Genomic DNA, 15271 nt, shown 5'->3' with positions numbered 1-15271 from the left:
AAAAATGAATCGCAATTAACTGCAAGATTAAAAAAAATCACGATTAATCGCAGTTTTAATTGCACTGTTAACAATTAAACAATAATTAAACAATAATAATAGAACACCACTTATTTAAATATTTGTGGGTGTTTTCTACATTTTCAAATATATTGATTTCAATTACAACCAGAATACAAAGTGTACAGTGCTCACTTTATTTTTTATTACAAATATTTACGCTGTAAAAAGATAAACAGAAAAGTAGTATTTTTCAATTCACTTCATACAAGTACTGTAGTTCAATCTCTTTATCATGAAAGTGCAACTTACAAATGTAGAATTTTTTTTTACATAACTGCTCTCAAAAACAAAACAATGTAGATCTTTAGAGCCTACAAGTACACTCAGTCCTACTTCTTGTTCAGCCAATCACTAAAACAAACAGGTTTGTTTACATTTACAGGAGATAATGCTGCCCACTTCTTATTTACAATGTCACCTGAAAGTGAGAACAGGTGTTCGCATGGCACTGTTGTAGCTGGCATTGCAAGGTATTTATGTGCCAGATATGCTAAACATTCATATGACTTTTCATGCTTCAACCATCATTCCAGAGGACACGCTTTCATGCTGATGACGGGTTCTCCCTGATAATGATTCAAAGCAGTGTGGACTGATGCACATTCATTTTCATCATCTGAGTCAGATGCCACCAACAGAAGGTTGATTTTCTTTTTTGGTGGTTTGGGTTCTGTAGTTTCTGCATCAGAGTGTTGCTCTTTTAAGACTTCTGACAGTATGTTCCACAGCTCGTCCCTCTTAGATTTCAGAAGGCACTTCAGATTCTTAAACCTTACGTTGAGTGTTGTAGCTATCTTTAGAAATCGAACATTGGTACCTTCTTTGCGTTTTGTCAAATCTGCAGTGAAAGTGTTCTTAAATCGAACATGTGCTGGGTCATCATCCAAGACTGTCACTGAAATATATGGTAGAATGTGGATAAAACCACAGAGCAGGAGACATACAACTCTCCCCCAAGAAGTTCAGTCACAAATTTAATTAATGGATTGTTTATTTAATGAGCATCATCAGCATTGAGTCATGTCCTCTGGAATGGTTGCCGAAGCATGAAGGGGCATACAAATGTTTAGCATGTCTGGCATGTGAATACCTGGCAATGCTGGATACAACAGTGCCATGCAAACACCTGTTCTCACTTTCAGGTGACATAAATAAGAAGTGGACAGCATTATCTTCTGTAAATGTAAACAAACTTGTTTGTCTTACTAAATGGCTGAACAAGAGATAGGACTGAGTGGACCTGTAGGCTCTAAAATTTCCATTGTTTTGTTTTTGAGTGCAGTTACATAACAGAAAAAATTCTACATTTATAAGTTGCACTTTCACGATAAAGAGATCGCACTACCGTATTTGTATGAGGTGAACTGAAAAATACAATTTCTTTTGTTTATCTTTTTTACAGTGCAAGCATTTGTTATACAAAATAACAAAGGCACTGGACACTTTGTATTTTGCATTGTAATTGAAATCAATATATTTGAAAATGTAGAAAAACATCCACAAACATTTATAATAAACTTAGATTGGTATTTTATTATTGTTTAACAGTGCGATTAAAATGGCGATTAATTTTTTTTGTTCAGTTAACTCAAAACAAAATTAATTGCTTGAGTTTACTGCAATTAATTGACAGCCCTATTTAAAAGGTTTATGGAGTTGAGAGGGGATAAATGTAGAGGTTAAAAAGAGGGAAACCTTGTGGGTTCTTAAATTATGCCACATGCTTCAGATGCTGTTTTGTAGAAAAGAGTAGATCATTGCGTTTGGAAGTACTTAGTTTTTTGGAAGCAAAATGGTAATAGTGAAAGATAGGTAATGCTCTTTGGAATTGATTTGTCTGAATGTAAATTCAATCATTATCATATTTGCCATTTTGTCTTATATATACTGCTTTTTAGGGTAGGAAGGGAAAATCCTTCCGTAATATTTTTGATTGAAGCACTGCTTGGTGTTCACTTGCGCGGGATGATGAAGAGGCGTGAAAGTTAAATGTGCTTCATGCAGTCATTTTTTCTCCTTGATTGCTTTAATTCCAACAGCAAATGTCCAATGAAGGGACACAAATATTACCCCATAGGAAGTCATTCCACTGACAATAATATGAGCTCATTTAAATAGTGTGGCCCTGCGTAAGTAAAGAAGTGTTACACAGGAGAAGACAAGAACTGAAATGAGCTCTGATGAAGAACAGTATTTGCATGCAGTGAACATTTTAAAGATGTTATAAATAACCAAACTAGTAGGAATTCAGCTGTTCCACTGATTTGTCAAAGCCATTTGGAATGATAACCTGAAATTTGTTGTGATCATGAATGCTATTAACTCTCCTGCTGCATTCACTACGGTATTAACAATACTAAAAAACAATTCTTTAATAAATGATTTTACAATAACTGTTAAATTCGTTTATTAAGTATACATTAAGAATAATGATAGATAAAAATGAATGCCCTGAAACTCATAACATTAGTATAGATTCCTCTCAGTCTGAAATAACTACTCCAGTGAAAAAAAAGTGATTACTAAATAAAATACCAAACAACAATAAAATACCAAATAAAAACCAGGAAGGCTTTGCAGATGTGTGAATCATTAAATATTACTTTGCTTTTCAAACTTGGGGCTGATCCCAAACCCATTTATTGTGCAGAACTCCCATTGAAGTCAATGGGAATTCTGTGCACAGGAAGGCTGCAGTGTGATAGGTCTTTTGTTTTCCTCTTGATAAGCAAGTATAACTCACATCAGCACTAATGGAGGTTACACATGTGTCAGGACAAGACCAGAACCAGCATAAAGAAAATCTATCAAGATACATTCAGCCTTTGCAAACTAGAATCAAAGGACCAAATTCTGCCATTATTTACAAGCCTCAGAGAGATGATTCTCAGTGGCGACAGAAACAATTCTGGTTTTTTTTAACAGTATGTTTCAGCGAAGTTGAGGGAGGGTTACTGTGGAAAATTACTGCCGAGGGTTAAAAACCTGACCAGCTATTGTCTGAAGCCATAAGCTAAGGGTGTGTTATTTCCAGAGAGTGGCAGATGCTAAACCTAAGGAACAATATGTTGTTACCTAAATTCCAATCTATTTATAAGTAATATATTGTATTACAGTAAAAGAGACATTAAAAGAATGCTACTCACATTTCAACGTCAAACACTTGTAAGTCAAGAAACACCTGAATTAATGTTGCCTGTTGAAAAGTGAGTTCCCCGACCCCCAAACTATCTCTATGCCAAATTTCCAGGTTCTGCAGCAAGCCCTGGAGATAGATACTAGAGCTCTTCAGAATATGGCTGGAAGAATTTTTAAAATGGAAAGTGTTAGGAAACCTATGTTTGTGAGTCACAAGCAGATCTCAGAATATATAACCTAAAAATCTTCATTTCAAATTGAAGGCGGATCTGAACTAAAAGTTCTCTGATTTGAACACCCCAAGAATTTTGGGAAAATTCAAATCTGGACCAAAACTTCGCTGCTTCTACTTTCCTCTTTTTTAGATATGTTTCCTTAAATGCTTTAAAAAATGGACCTAATATGTGAGGTGAAGAAACTAGAGAGACATTGAGAAAGAGAATCAGATAATTTTCCTTTTTTCAGGCTAGTTTTCCCCAATGGGATAAAACCTTGTCTACTTATTTTCCGACTCATAATTGCTAAAGGATGCGACTTCCCTGGGTATAGCTCTAATGTAGACAAGGCTCCAGAATTTTATCACTGTATTATCTATTCCTGCAGGTCTGAGCCTGTCTGAGTCTTGTCGGCATTAGCCCTTCCACCAGTGGAGCTGTGCCTTTTGGGAACTATGGGTGAAAACCTGGAACCACTGAAATCAATGACAGAACTCCCATAGATTTCAGTGGAGTCAGGATTTCATGCTGCATGATCAGTTCCTGCCTCTCTGATTAACAAGCAGGTTATGGCCTTCAAAGTGAAGTGCCTGATGTTTTAAAAAGCTTGCTGTAGTAGCATGATTAAACATACGCTGTGTGGGTATCATAAGGAAACATCAGGTTTTGTTCCAATTGCATTGGTCAAATCGGAGTTCAGATTGTGTGCGTGTGGTCCTATTAGCAACTTGGCAAGAAATACATGTAAATGATCTATATTGTGCATTTATGGTGAAAGGATATTTTTGATTTTATCTTTATCAGATAGGATATGAGAATAGTTGGGGGAAGGGGATTGAAATTTAATAGATGAATAATTTTTTGATTAGCCCAGTTTATGTATCATATGACCCTGTATCAATATAAAATACTAATAAGATAGAAGCAGAATAAATATTATTTTAGTTCACAATCTTGTCATGGTCAGTATAATAGCTGGCATTGAGGTTTGTAATAAAAAATTATTGCTCTGCAGGTTGAAAGAGTAACCAAAAGTTGTACACAGTACCTTATGTCAAAATGATCTGGACAAACTGGAGAAATGGTCTGAAGTAAATGGGATGAAATTCAATAAGGACAAATGCAAAGTACTCCACTTAGGAAGGAACAATCAGTTGCACACAAACAAAATGGGAAATGACTGCCAAGGAAGCAGTACCGCAGAAATAGATCTGGAGGTCATAGTGGATCACAAGTTAAGTAGGAGTCAACAATGTCACACCGTTGCAAAAAAAGCAAACATCATTCTGGGATATATTAGCAGGAGTGTTGTAAGCAAGACACAAGCAGTAATTCTTCCACTACTCCGCACTGATTAGGCCTCAACTGGAATATTGTGTCCAGTTCTGGACACTACATTTTAGGAAAGATGTGGACAAATTGGAGGAAGTCCAGAGAAGAGCAACAAAAATGATTAAAGGCCTAGAGAACATGACCTATGAGGGAAGATTGAAAAAATTGGGTTTGTGTAGTCTGAAGAGAAGAAGACTGAGGGGGACATGATAACAGTTTTCAAGTACATAAAAGGTTATTACGAGGAGGAGGGTGAAAAATTGTTCTCTATAACCTCTGAGGCTAGGACAAGAATCAATGGGCCTAAATTGCAGCAAGGGCGGTTTAAGTTGGCCATTAGGAAAAGCTTCCTAACTATCAGGGTAGGTAAGCACTGGAATAAGTTACCTATAGAGGTTGTGGAATCTCTGTTATTGGAGATTTTAAAGAGCAGGTTAGACAAACACGTCTCAGGGATAGTCTAAATAATACTTTGTCCTGCCGTAAGTGCACAGGACTGGACTAGAAGACCTCTCAAGGTCCTTTCCAGTTCTATAATTCTATGTTATTTTTGCCCACGGAAAATTACTTTCTTCAAATCAAATGCAAGACTTTTCTCTGCAAGCTTACAGAAGTTGTATTTTAACCTTTACAAATGCCTTTTTGACCTAAATGTTTTCTTGCTTCTTTATTCTGTTTCAGGTCACATGGCCATGAGACCTTCTAAGCTAATAGCAGAGCTCCAGTCATATTATCAATATCCATCTCAGATAAATGTAAGTGAAAATGTCCCTCACATTCATTGAACAATTTAGTTTTCACAGAGAAAGAGAACCTTTTCTGGGCAGTTCCTGATGCCCTTGAGAGTAATTTTTCTCATATTTCTTAATTCTTTTCAGTTACTCAGTTTCTTATGACAAGGCTGGCATGGGGATGGGGAAAGACAGAGAAACTAGAGAAAAATGAGAGAGACAGAAAGAGAAAGAAATAAAGGAGGGGAAGAGAGTCACAGAAACCAAGGGGTAAGGGCATGCGACAGAAGCACTGGGTGGACAGAAATGTAATCAAAGAGGGATGAATGAAGGAGGAGAAATGAAACAAAGGCCTAGAATAAAGAAGGGGGGAGGAAATGAAACATATGTGACTGACACAGAAAAGTGCAATTTAGCAGCTACTGGAATTGAAAGAATCTTTGAAATAATGCCTCTCTTTGCCCCCCGCACATATATACTAACATTTAATAGTTCTTTTGTACTCATCCCATTTGAAACAATTATTAGAGAACTCCCTGCCAGACAAAGTGAACAGAAAACCCTGATTATATACATTACATGGTTGCTGTTCTCTGATGATGACATTTCTCTTTATGAATTTCCTGAGTTCTTCAGGTAAGAGAAATCGGAAAACACCAGTGGCATTCTCTTGGCTCTGTTCAGGATTAAAGATAAATGTCAGGGTCATAATAAGGAGGAATCATCATGTGTTATGGATACACACTATTCATTTTTATATTTATTATTGTATTACATTATATTAAATACCAACTATTTAAAATACTTAAATAATTAAAGCTTATGGACATACTAATGTACCAATAAAATAGGTTGCAGAAAATTAGAAAATTACTTTCAATATTAAGAAAGGGATATAAACAGTGTAGAAACAGTACAAAAGATTTCTATAGCACATGGAAAACACTTTTTTTTAGCTATTATGATAGGATGAGGGTATAACTATATTAAATCGTGGAGTCTGTTTATACTATGTGTTAAAGGGAATGCATTGAGGATGCACTAGTTTGGACTTGCTCAAGAGAAGGCTATTATGCAGCCATCTAGACAGCTGCCTTTCCCAGGAAAGGTGTTTGACAGTTTGTTGAAGGACCATCACTAAGGGCTTGTCTACACTGAAAATGCTGCAGCTGCGCCACTGTAGTGCTTCAGTGAAGATACTATCAACACCATTGGAAGGGTTTCTGCCCAGGGGTACTGGAACAATTTTTATTATGGGGGTGCTGAGAGCCATTGAACCAAACTGTAAACCCTGTATATTATGGAAACCACTTCAAGTCGGGGGTGCGGGAGTGCCCCTCACACCCCTAGTTCCAGCACCTATACTTCTCCCCTTTGGTGCAGGTTATCCACCTCCCCAAGAGGCGGTAGCTAGGTTGACGGGAGAATTCTCCCATTGATCTAGCACTGTCAACACCGGGGATTAAGTCGGTTTAACTGCATCGCTTGGGGGGGTGGATTTTTCACACCCCTGAGCAATGTAGTTATACTGAACTAATTTCCCAGAGTAGACCAGACCTAAGAGCCATCAAGCCTGCAATATGGGCATATCGATTTTGATTTTGAACTACTGGCCCATCCCCATGGGATAATGACCTTTCTACACAAGCATGACTAGTGGATATGGATCTTCTCCGTTTGAGTACTTGGTACAGAGATGGAGGCCCCATTTAAGAGCCAGTTTTGCTCTGTTCAGGGGGCCGACCATCACCACTCTTAGCAACTTGCAGGAAGAGAGGGCAGGGAAGACTCTGCCCAGCCTGAAATGCTGCTGAACCACAAATTCACAGAAGGGATGAGCTCATACTAGGGGAGGGTGTGTTTTAGGACATTTGTTATTTTCAAAGATCTCTCGGGTACTTTTAAGACTAAAGTTCCTGCATTTAAGAAATTTCTTTCTTAAACCTGTTGTGTTCCTTTTTTGCTTGCTGTGTTGTCTCCGAATGGATTAAATGAGTGAGCACAGAGAGCCCACAACCAAGATGGAGCTTCAAGGGAGTGTATGTAAGTGACTTTGGGGCAGACGGTATAGGGAGGATTCAGACACTGGTTTCAGGGTCGAGGGACACCATCCTCCAGCCTCCCAAATCCCAAGGAGGGGCATCAGACAAGAGTCATCCCAGATGTGTGTGTCATATAGTCCCTGATCTTAGAAGCAATGAGTAGACTCCACCCAATTGGTTTGGAAGCATGTGGGACTGAGTCCACTTGCAACTGACTGATGATCATAGAGTGAGTTACAGGGTTAGTTGTTTGTCTAACCTAAGAACAGCACTAAGATGTATTCATGTGTGCATTACTCACATTATACACTCACTCACCTATGTATACACAAATATATGTTATATGAGAGTAAGCAAAGCAGGTGGATATAGATATGAGACCTGCACAGTCCTGGCAGGATCATTCACGCCTAGTGTCATCTTTCTGGAAGTAAGACTGATAGAAGGCTGTTCTGACTTAATTTAGCTGAATCTCTCTGTGTGTTTAATGACAAATCAATGATCTTCCATATGTGACACACAACATATATATTAAGTATATGTCTGAAAAGCAATATATGCTGAGGGGAAGTTATTCTCAAGGCAAATGAGCATTTTGATGATAGAATGATAAGAATAATGTAATTAAATTACTGATGATTTTCATCAACACATTTTTAACACTATTTCTTCCAACCATATGCTTTGTTTCCATCTGAATTTATCTCATTAAGGTACTGTGTCTAGCGTTCAGTGTAAATGGTACTGAAGAGCAGGATCAGGCACCATGTAAATGAGGTTTGACTCAACTGAAGAAGTGGGAGCATGCTGAACGAGGAGAGAGGGTGAAAGCATATATAGTTTGTACTTGAAGATTAGAAATGGAAAAGAATGTGAACAGAAATTTGGTGAAGATCAAGAAGGTGAGGATAAGCAGAATCAAAGGGAACAGAAAAAAATTAAAAGGGGGAAATGAGAGTAACAAACAAGGATGAAAGGGAAAGAAGGGAAAAAAGGATAAGAAGGTGGTGGTTGGAAAGGAACATGAAAACATTAACTAAAAATATAAGGTGGGGAATAAGGTCTAAAGTCAGACGAAATTTTATTATGCATACTTTTTGTAAATGGCCAAGTCTGAAGTCCTGTGGGCGAAATAGCCTATTGAATTTGGTTTGTAGAATGAACATTATGTATCATATCTAACGTATTTTACAACAGTAAAGTTTACTGAAAAGTATGTGAGAATCAAAAAGAGACCAGAGAAGCATACAAGATTCTGGGGGACTAGAGAGCAAATGGAACTGGCAATAGGATAGGAAGACTCATCTCTTTGTCTAGGCTGAATTTTAGATACTATCATCTGCCCTTTGTTTAGTGATCTGTGTGAAGTAAATTGGTGGCTTCTGTACAGTTTCCAAATGACAATGGGACTATGTGCATGCTTTAATTTATGCATGTTTAAGTATTTTGCTGGACTGGGGCCCAAGGGGAAATTCTGCACTGTGCCTTTAAGAGGCACATAACTTGCACACCAGTGGGAGTGGCGGCTAAGAAGACTTTGAACCATCCCAATCCTGACTGAAACCCTGGGGATCTGCCTGGGGCTACCTTATGGGCTACCGTGCCATTCAGAATTTCAGCAGCACTGTGTGCTGCAGCTCTGCCCCAACCCACCCTTCCTGTCCCCAGTCCTGTCTCTGGCACAACCCCTGTACCAGGACTTTCAGGCTGGACCTTGGAGGCCAGTCTTACAGCTATCTACCACAGTTCTTGTACCCATGGAATCATTCCCAACCCACAACCAGCAATGTTAGGGCCCTTTTATGCTTCTCTGATGCTTTTACATGGTGTAAAGGGGCCAGGGCAGGGGTAAGGAGCTTACTCCTTGTGTTTTGCTATTATTTTAATCTATTTAGATGTAAGTTTTTTAAATAAATGATCAGGATTACAAAACTTTAAATTACAATTGTGTGTGATCGTAAGGATCAAAGATTGGGTCTTAAACTCAGTCCCTAGTTCACAGGGGATGTCTTGCTATGAAGAAGACAGTCTGTTCAGATCCTGGAAAGAAGGTGTCCTTCTTAGAAGACATTCTTAGACCTCTTACTGATCCAAGAGCATTGCTGATGGATTAGAGGAGTCATTTGCTTGATCAAGGCCTTTGAAAGAAGCAAATCCTGAAGGATCCACGATGAGGTGCACCTTTTATTTGTCCTAAACATTTTCCAGCCAGAAACTAGTTTATCTCCTCCAGAGCTGCACTATCAAAGACAAATACACCACTGTCTGAAACATTAAAAAGATTGTGCTAGATGACTCACAGCATTGAACAACTCCTCATGATAGGGATAATAAGATTTCAAATTTTGAGGCCTGTTTTCCAGTCCAATCAATATCAACAATTCTTGGGTCTATTTGTTTTGATATTTGTATCATTATTATTTTTATGATATTTTCTTTAAGTTTATTTAGGATAAAGTAATTTGTGGTACTGTATAAATAACATACATGCTCTTTCTATCCATGGATTTAAAAGTCACATCTTCTGAGTACTAATCTATAATATAAACATACAAGTATTCAGAAAGCCTTGTCTCCATCCCTTTTACATAAACACTAATTGGTTGTCTTAAAAAAATACCAAAACACCAGTTTTTCTTTTATTTGTCCTTTTCAACTTTCCTTATCTGTGATCCTGTGTATGCGAAGGAAATTTTCTAAAAACTTCCCACCATTGCTAAAACCAGTTCAACTCTACTACATTAACAGCATTGAGAACCCTAGAATAGGCAAACCACTACTACCATTTTCACCACAGTTTCAGATAAATTTGCTCTGAACAGTGTTCCTTAATACACAATTAAAAAATCGTCATCAGCCCATCAACTCTCAATGGTGTTGAAAGAAATGTTAAATTTCCCTATTGGGGACAGTTGTCTTTCCACGGTGAGCTATTCTTGGTTTGCTACTGTGAGAAAGCAATAGCAAAAAGATGGCACTTACATCTTGCTCTCAATATGGTGAGATATGGGATAGTATATTTATCTGCACTGTTAAATCAAAAGGGGAAGGGTCCCCTCACGTGAGTGTTTTGCTTTGTGTGTCTGTACCCCTCACTTATAAGATATATAAATATAGTATCTCAAATGCATGAACTTCTTTGGATGTACATCCTGGCAAACTAATACAGCCTTAGGGAAAAAAATGTAACAACCACCAAAGAGACAGACTGATTTAATTGTTTTGGTTATTGGAAAAATAATTAGTAGCTAAATTTGTATCATCTTATTTTCCTGTTATAAACAAAAAGCATAAAGATGATTATACAATATATGAGATGCTGGCTACTCATCTGCATCTATTAAAGCCATTATAAAGCACTTACAGGCATTCCACCAATCAAATCTCTACAGTGGCCAAATATTCTTCACCTTCATTTTGAAATTAAAACCACTAAAACCACAGAATGCCTTATGCTGCAGAACTGACTGTCCTTAGAACAAAATTTGGCCTTTGTATATACACACAGCTTCTTGTTGACATCCAGGGGAGTCTTACCCAGATATCCAAAGAGAAAGTTTAGCATACGATTAAGTACTCCTCAGACTTAAACTTGCTATGGTTACTCAGAATTACAATACGTAACTGGGAATATACCCCAGTTTAACATCATGTGGAAGAGGGTCAATACCTTTCACCTTGCTCATGGGTAAATTACATTGGATTCCTCTTAATAGCGTTCTTTTAAAAGATATTTTCCGTCTTGTCTCATTATGTATTAATTTTAAACATTTTGATAGCTATCTTTTCAGAGGTAGCAAGGCAGAGAAGGAAAAATAAACAGTACCTCTCTTACCAAGTTTCTTCTTTCAAGCGTGTTAGGGAAAACCCTAAGGAAGTTTAAATAGTTTATACTCTTAATGATTTCCTGGGTGGTTTTCTGTAGACCACGTTACTGCAATTTTTTCTCAGTTTGGAGCAAAATTAAGAGCCAGGATGGGGACCCAGTCCTGCAAATACTTATTCACATCAATAAGACTACTCACAATGCATGAAGTTAAGCACCTGCAAAAGAATGAATGATCAGGGTCTATTTTGTAAATTTGGGGCCTGATCGTAGGGGATGCTGAGTGCCAACAACTCCTAGGTCTTTTATGACTAGCTCTCCATTCATGAATGTTACTACAGAAATTTCTCTTTATTGCAGAATGTGGCACTGAAGAAGAGAAAAGAGAAGGGAAAATTAAAAGAATTGTGGTCCAATGTGCCAGCCACATAAAATTAGGCACAACTACATATGTTATTTTTAAAAGCACAACACACATTAATCTCTGCCTTCCCACTTTAAAAAAGCAGACTAGAAAAGGATTTTTACACTTTAATAATTAAGCATATGTTCAAAATTTGTCAAGCATTTCAAAATCAAATCTCTTCCTCTTAAATTTTGTTTGCAGGCAGTAGGAAAGAAACCATTATGAAAATATAGAATTTAATAGAGATTGAACTAGTTGTGGCAGAGGAACTAAGGTATGTGTAAATTATGTTTTATGATGGGAAATCAAAAAATGAATGAGTAATTTCATGCAGACATCCCAGAGACACAAAAACCCTATAATGAATGGCAAAAGGTGCCATTGAATATGAATGTTTCACTCTCAGTCAAGAGGCAAGTACAGAAGTATCTGCTTCCAGTGAGCTATGCTGTCATCAGGCTATGGTGGGCCAACACAAACGGAGAAGTTGCAGGAACAAACAGGCAAGGAGAGTTGGCAAGAGAGTTGTCCTACGTAATATATGTTGATAGAAAATTAAGGCTGGGATTCCCACTTCCAGAAATGGGAGACAGCTACGGTTGGTGCTGCCTGGATTTTACCCTCTGCACCCCAAAACTGTCTCTTGGGGAAGACAACACAGACGGAAAAAAAATTCTCTTCTAAGTCACTTTTAGTGAAGGGGATACAGTTGCACCTGTCTTTGCTGTCCTCCCCATGTCTTAGTAGAGTTCCTGCAGTCTCTTCAGGCAGCTGCTTCTACCCAATCTGGCCTCAAACCCTGCTATATAATGTGAGGGTGTGAGTGGAGCTTTCACCTGCAGTCAGGAAGCAGAGTGATCAGATCCATCAGGGGCCTCTATAGATTAAACAAAGATACCCACCCAAAAAATGAAGGCTGGCCTTTCTCTCATATGAAAATGATGGTAAGGTGGCTGAGGCTGGGGGAAGAAAAAAAGAACAAATGGAGCCATAATGGAACATGAATGTTGAAAATGGAACATGTGCAAGTAGCTTTGTAAGTCTATTTAAATGCACAAATTTGCAAGTTCTTAGATGCAGTCCTTTTTGGTAAGTATTCCTTCTCCTATAGACTTTGATTAGGTTTTATTGAGATGTTTAGTGTTAATGTATCCTAAATGATCTTAGTGGGAAGGTACCTATTCCCTAACTTAAAGACAAGTAGTCAACTCATTTGGAAATGTTCGCTTTTATGTTTATCTTTATTCTGGATTTAGTCATAGCAATGAAAAGATGCAGTATATCTCCAAACTTTATTTGCAATATAAATGAAAAAAGTACCTCAATAGTCTTATTTAAGGGGATGTCATTTTAAGATAAAGAAAATGCTCCCAGTGAGTTATGAATGCTTTCTAACTGCTCAATAAATGGACAATTCTGGCAACTGGACATGAGTTTAATTGGACTGTCTCATGTATCATTGCTGACTCAGTATCAAAGTATGACAAATTTCAGTTACAGGTAATAGGAACAGTTATCTGTTATTCCATTTTATTCATAACTGAAATATTTAAACAACTGTTTATATAGTAACCTCTGTAACATGAATTCAAACAGAAGTTATTTCAGTCATAACTAGGAAACAACTGTTAACAAAATAAATACATGAAACAATTATTTTTAAAATTATTTATGTATAGATGAATTTTATAAGAGTATGTAGCCTTTATACAGTAAATCATTCAGCAAGTTGTTCCAGTCACTGCCTCTCTTCAGCCTGAGTTTCTCCTTGACCCTGGATAAGCTTTATAGAATAATAAATGCACTCCTTTAAGGGGGTGTGTTTCAAAGCAAATAGCTACTGCCAAATAATTTATCATATGTAACCACTGGTCTCAACCCTTAATTACTAACACTTCTTTTATTGCTTGCTTTACAAAAGTTAAGCCTAATACCTATTCCCTATATCTTCCTTTTTATTAGCCTCTTTTCATCTTGTATTGAGAGTTTTAATATCTGTCCATTTTTTGTGAAGGAAAGCACTTCTACAGTACTTATGAGATCTCGTGGCAGAGAAAACCCTATCTAATTCTTGGCATGAGACCTAGAAGAGAAGTCCTTGTTTGATTCAGAATCAACTGAAAGTAGTTGGTACTTACTTGCATAGGGTAGGAGCAATGCTTAGCTTTATATAATGTCATACATTTCAGTTCCCCTTTTCCTGATTTTTTTTTTTAAAAAAGCAACTTTTTAGTAGCTATTTTTCCAGGAACTGAAACAATTAGAATGAATAGTCTGTCTTTTTGTGATTTCACCGAGTTTCTTCAGGGTCATAACAATTTATCGGGGCACAACGGTCTTCAAAAGCATTTACCAAGAAACCATTCCATTTTAAAAATTCACTTTGGCTTCTAAAAGAAAAAGCTACATACTTTTAGTATGTTAACGAGACCTTCATTCATCTCACTGAGAATAATTAGTAACACTAGGTCAAATGGTCTCAGTTGCACTGGTGCAACTCCACTGAAGTGAACTGGGCTGCACTGGTGTAACAAAGAATCTGACAACCATCTGTGTTTACTTAAAATAAACTTTTAACCGGGCTGACAAACCATCACAGTATGGTAGATCAGATGCAGCTATAAGCAGCTGTGAGATTTTGTCTATTTAGATTTTGGATTCTAGTTTTTAAAAAGTCTACTAATAAGGTAAAATCCACTCTTCTGGATGGAATGGGCCTAGCTGCATCAGTAAAGTATAGCTGTTTTGGCTGCAACTGTTTTTATTTTATCAGAGGGTTTAGCTTAGCAAAGAATGATACGGATTAAAAATACAACCATACATATGGCCAGATTCTGATATCCTTCCTCATACTGAGTAGTATTTTAATCCACAAGTAACTGCATTGGTAATCAATGGGACTACTCAAAGTGAGCAAGAATTACTGAATCTGCCCCTATATAATTCTTAAGGGGAAGATTCTGATTGATTACATACACAGACAAGGGAGTAAGAACCTCCCCCTCCCCATACTCTTACATGGATGACTAAAATCTTGGGGTCTATGTAACTGAGCCAGCAAAGAATGTTGGGAGATGGTAATTTACTACTTCTGTAGGCTGGCAGCAAATTACTACCCCTTTATCCCAGGGAGGAAAGAGAAAACAGGGAAGGAATTTTGACTCAGAGGAGGGTCTTTACAGCACAATACCTCCTGGGTTGGTGCAGCTAGCACCTCTTGCTCAGGACTGTCTCTTAACTCCCAGACTAACCCATAATGTCAGACTTTGAACCCTTTTCTTCCACTGGGGACCTCAATGTGAATACACATATGAGTTGATGCTCACCAATGGGAGTAAAGGATTTACAGGCAGACTTTATAGTGTCCCAACTAATGTAAATCTATTTGCTCCCTAATGCAATTACCCATTTATAGCAATCTGTATGTTTAAAAGAAATCCCAATATTTCCATTTTTCAAGAGGAGTCCGAAAAAAGCCTCTGTTTAAAATATAGTTGACTCTTGGTTAAAAAGGAATG

The 15271-nt window shown here is 37.4% G+C and overlaps 1 long non-coding RNA gene across 1 annotated transcript in view; it reads left to right on the top strand.

Annotated features, from left to right (window-relative positions):
• The first annotated feature begins 8240 nt into the window (after positions 1-8240).
• The window catches only part of LOC137151650 (uncharacterized), a 16811-nt gene continuing 9780 nt past the window's right edge, over positions 8241-15271 (top strand). The window contains exons 1-2 of the long non-coding RNA XR_010919328.1: positions 8241-8423; positions 11955-12027. This is a non-coding gene — a long non-coding RNA (uncharacterized lncRNA). The remainder of the gene's footprint in view (positions 8424-11954; positions 12028-15271) is intronic.

Source organism: Emydura macquarii, unplaced genomic scaffold, assembly GCF_026122565.2.
Source record: "Emydura macquarii macquarii isolate MOO-44397 ecotype Brisbane River unplaced genomic scaffold, CSIRO-AGI_Emac_v2 contig_212, whole genome shotgun sequence".
In the NCBI taxonomy this organism is placed as follows: Eukaryota; Metazoa; Chordata; order Testudines; family Chelidae; genus Emydura; species Emydura macquarii.
This window is presented reverse-complemented; position numbering and strand designations above follow the sequence as displayed.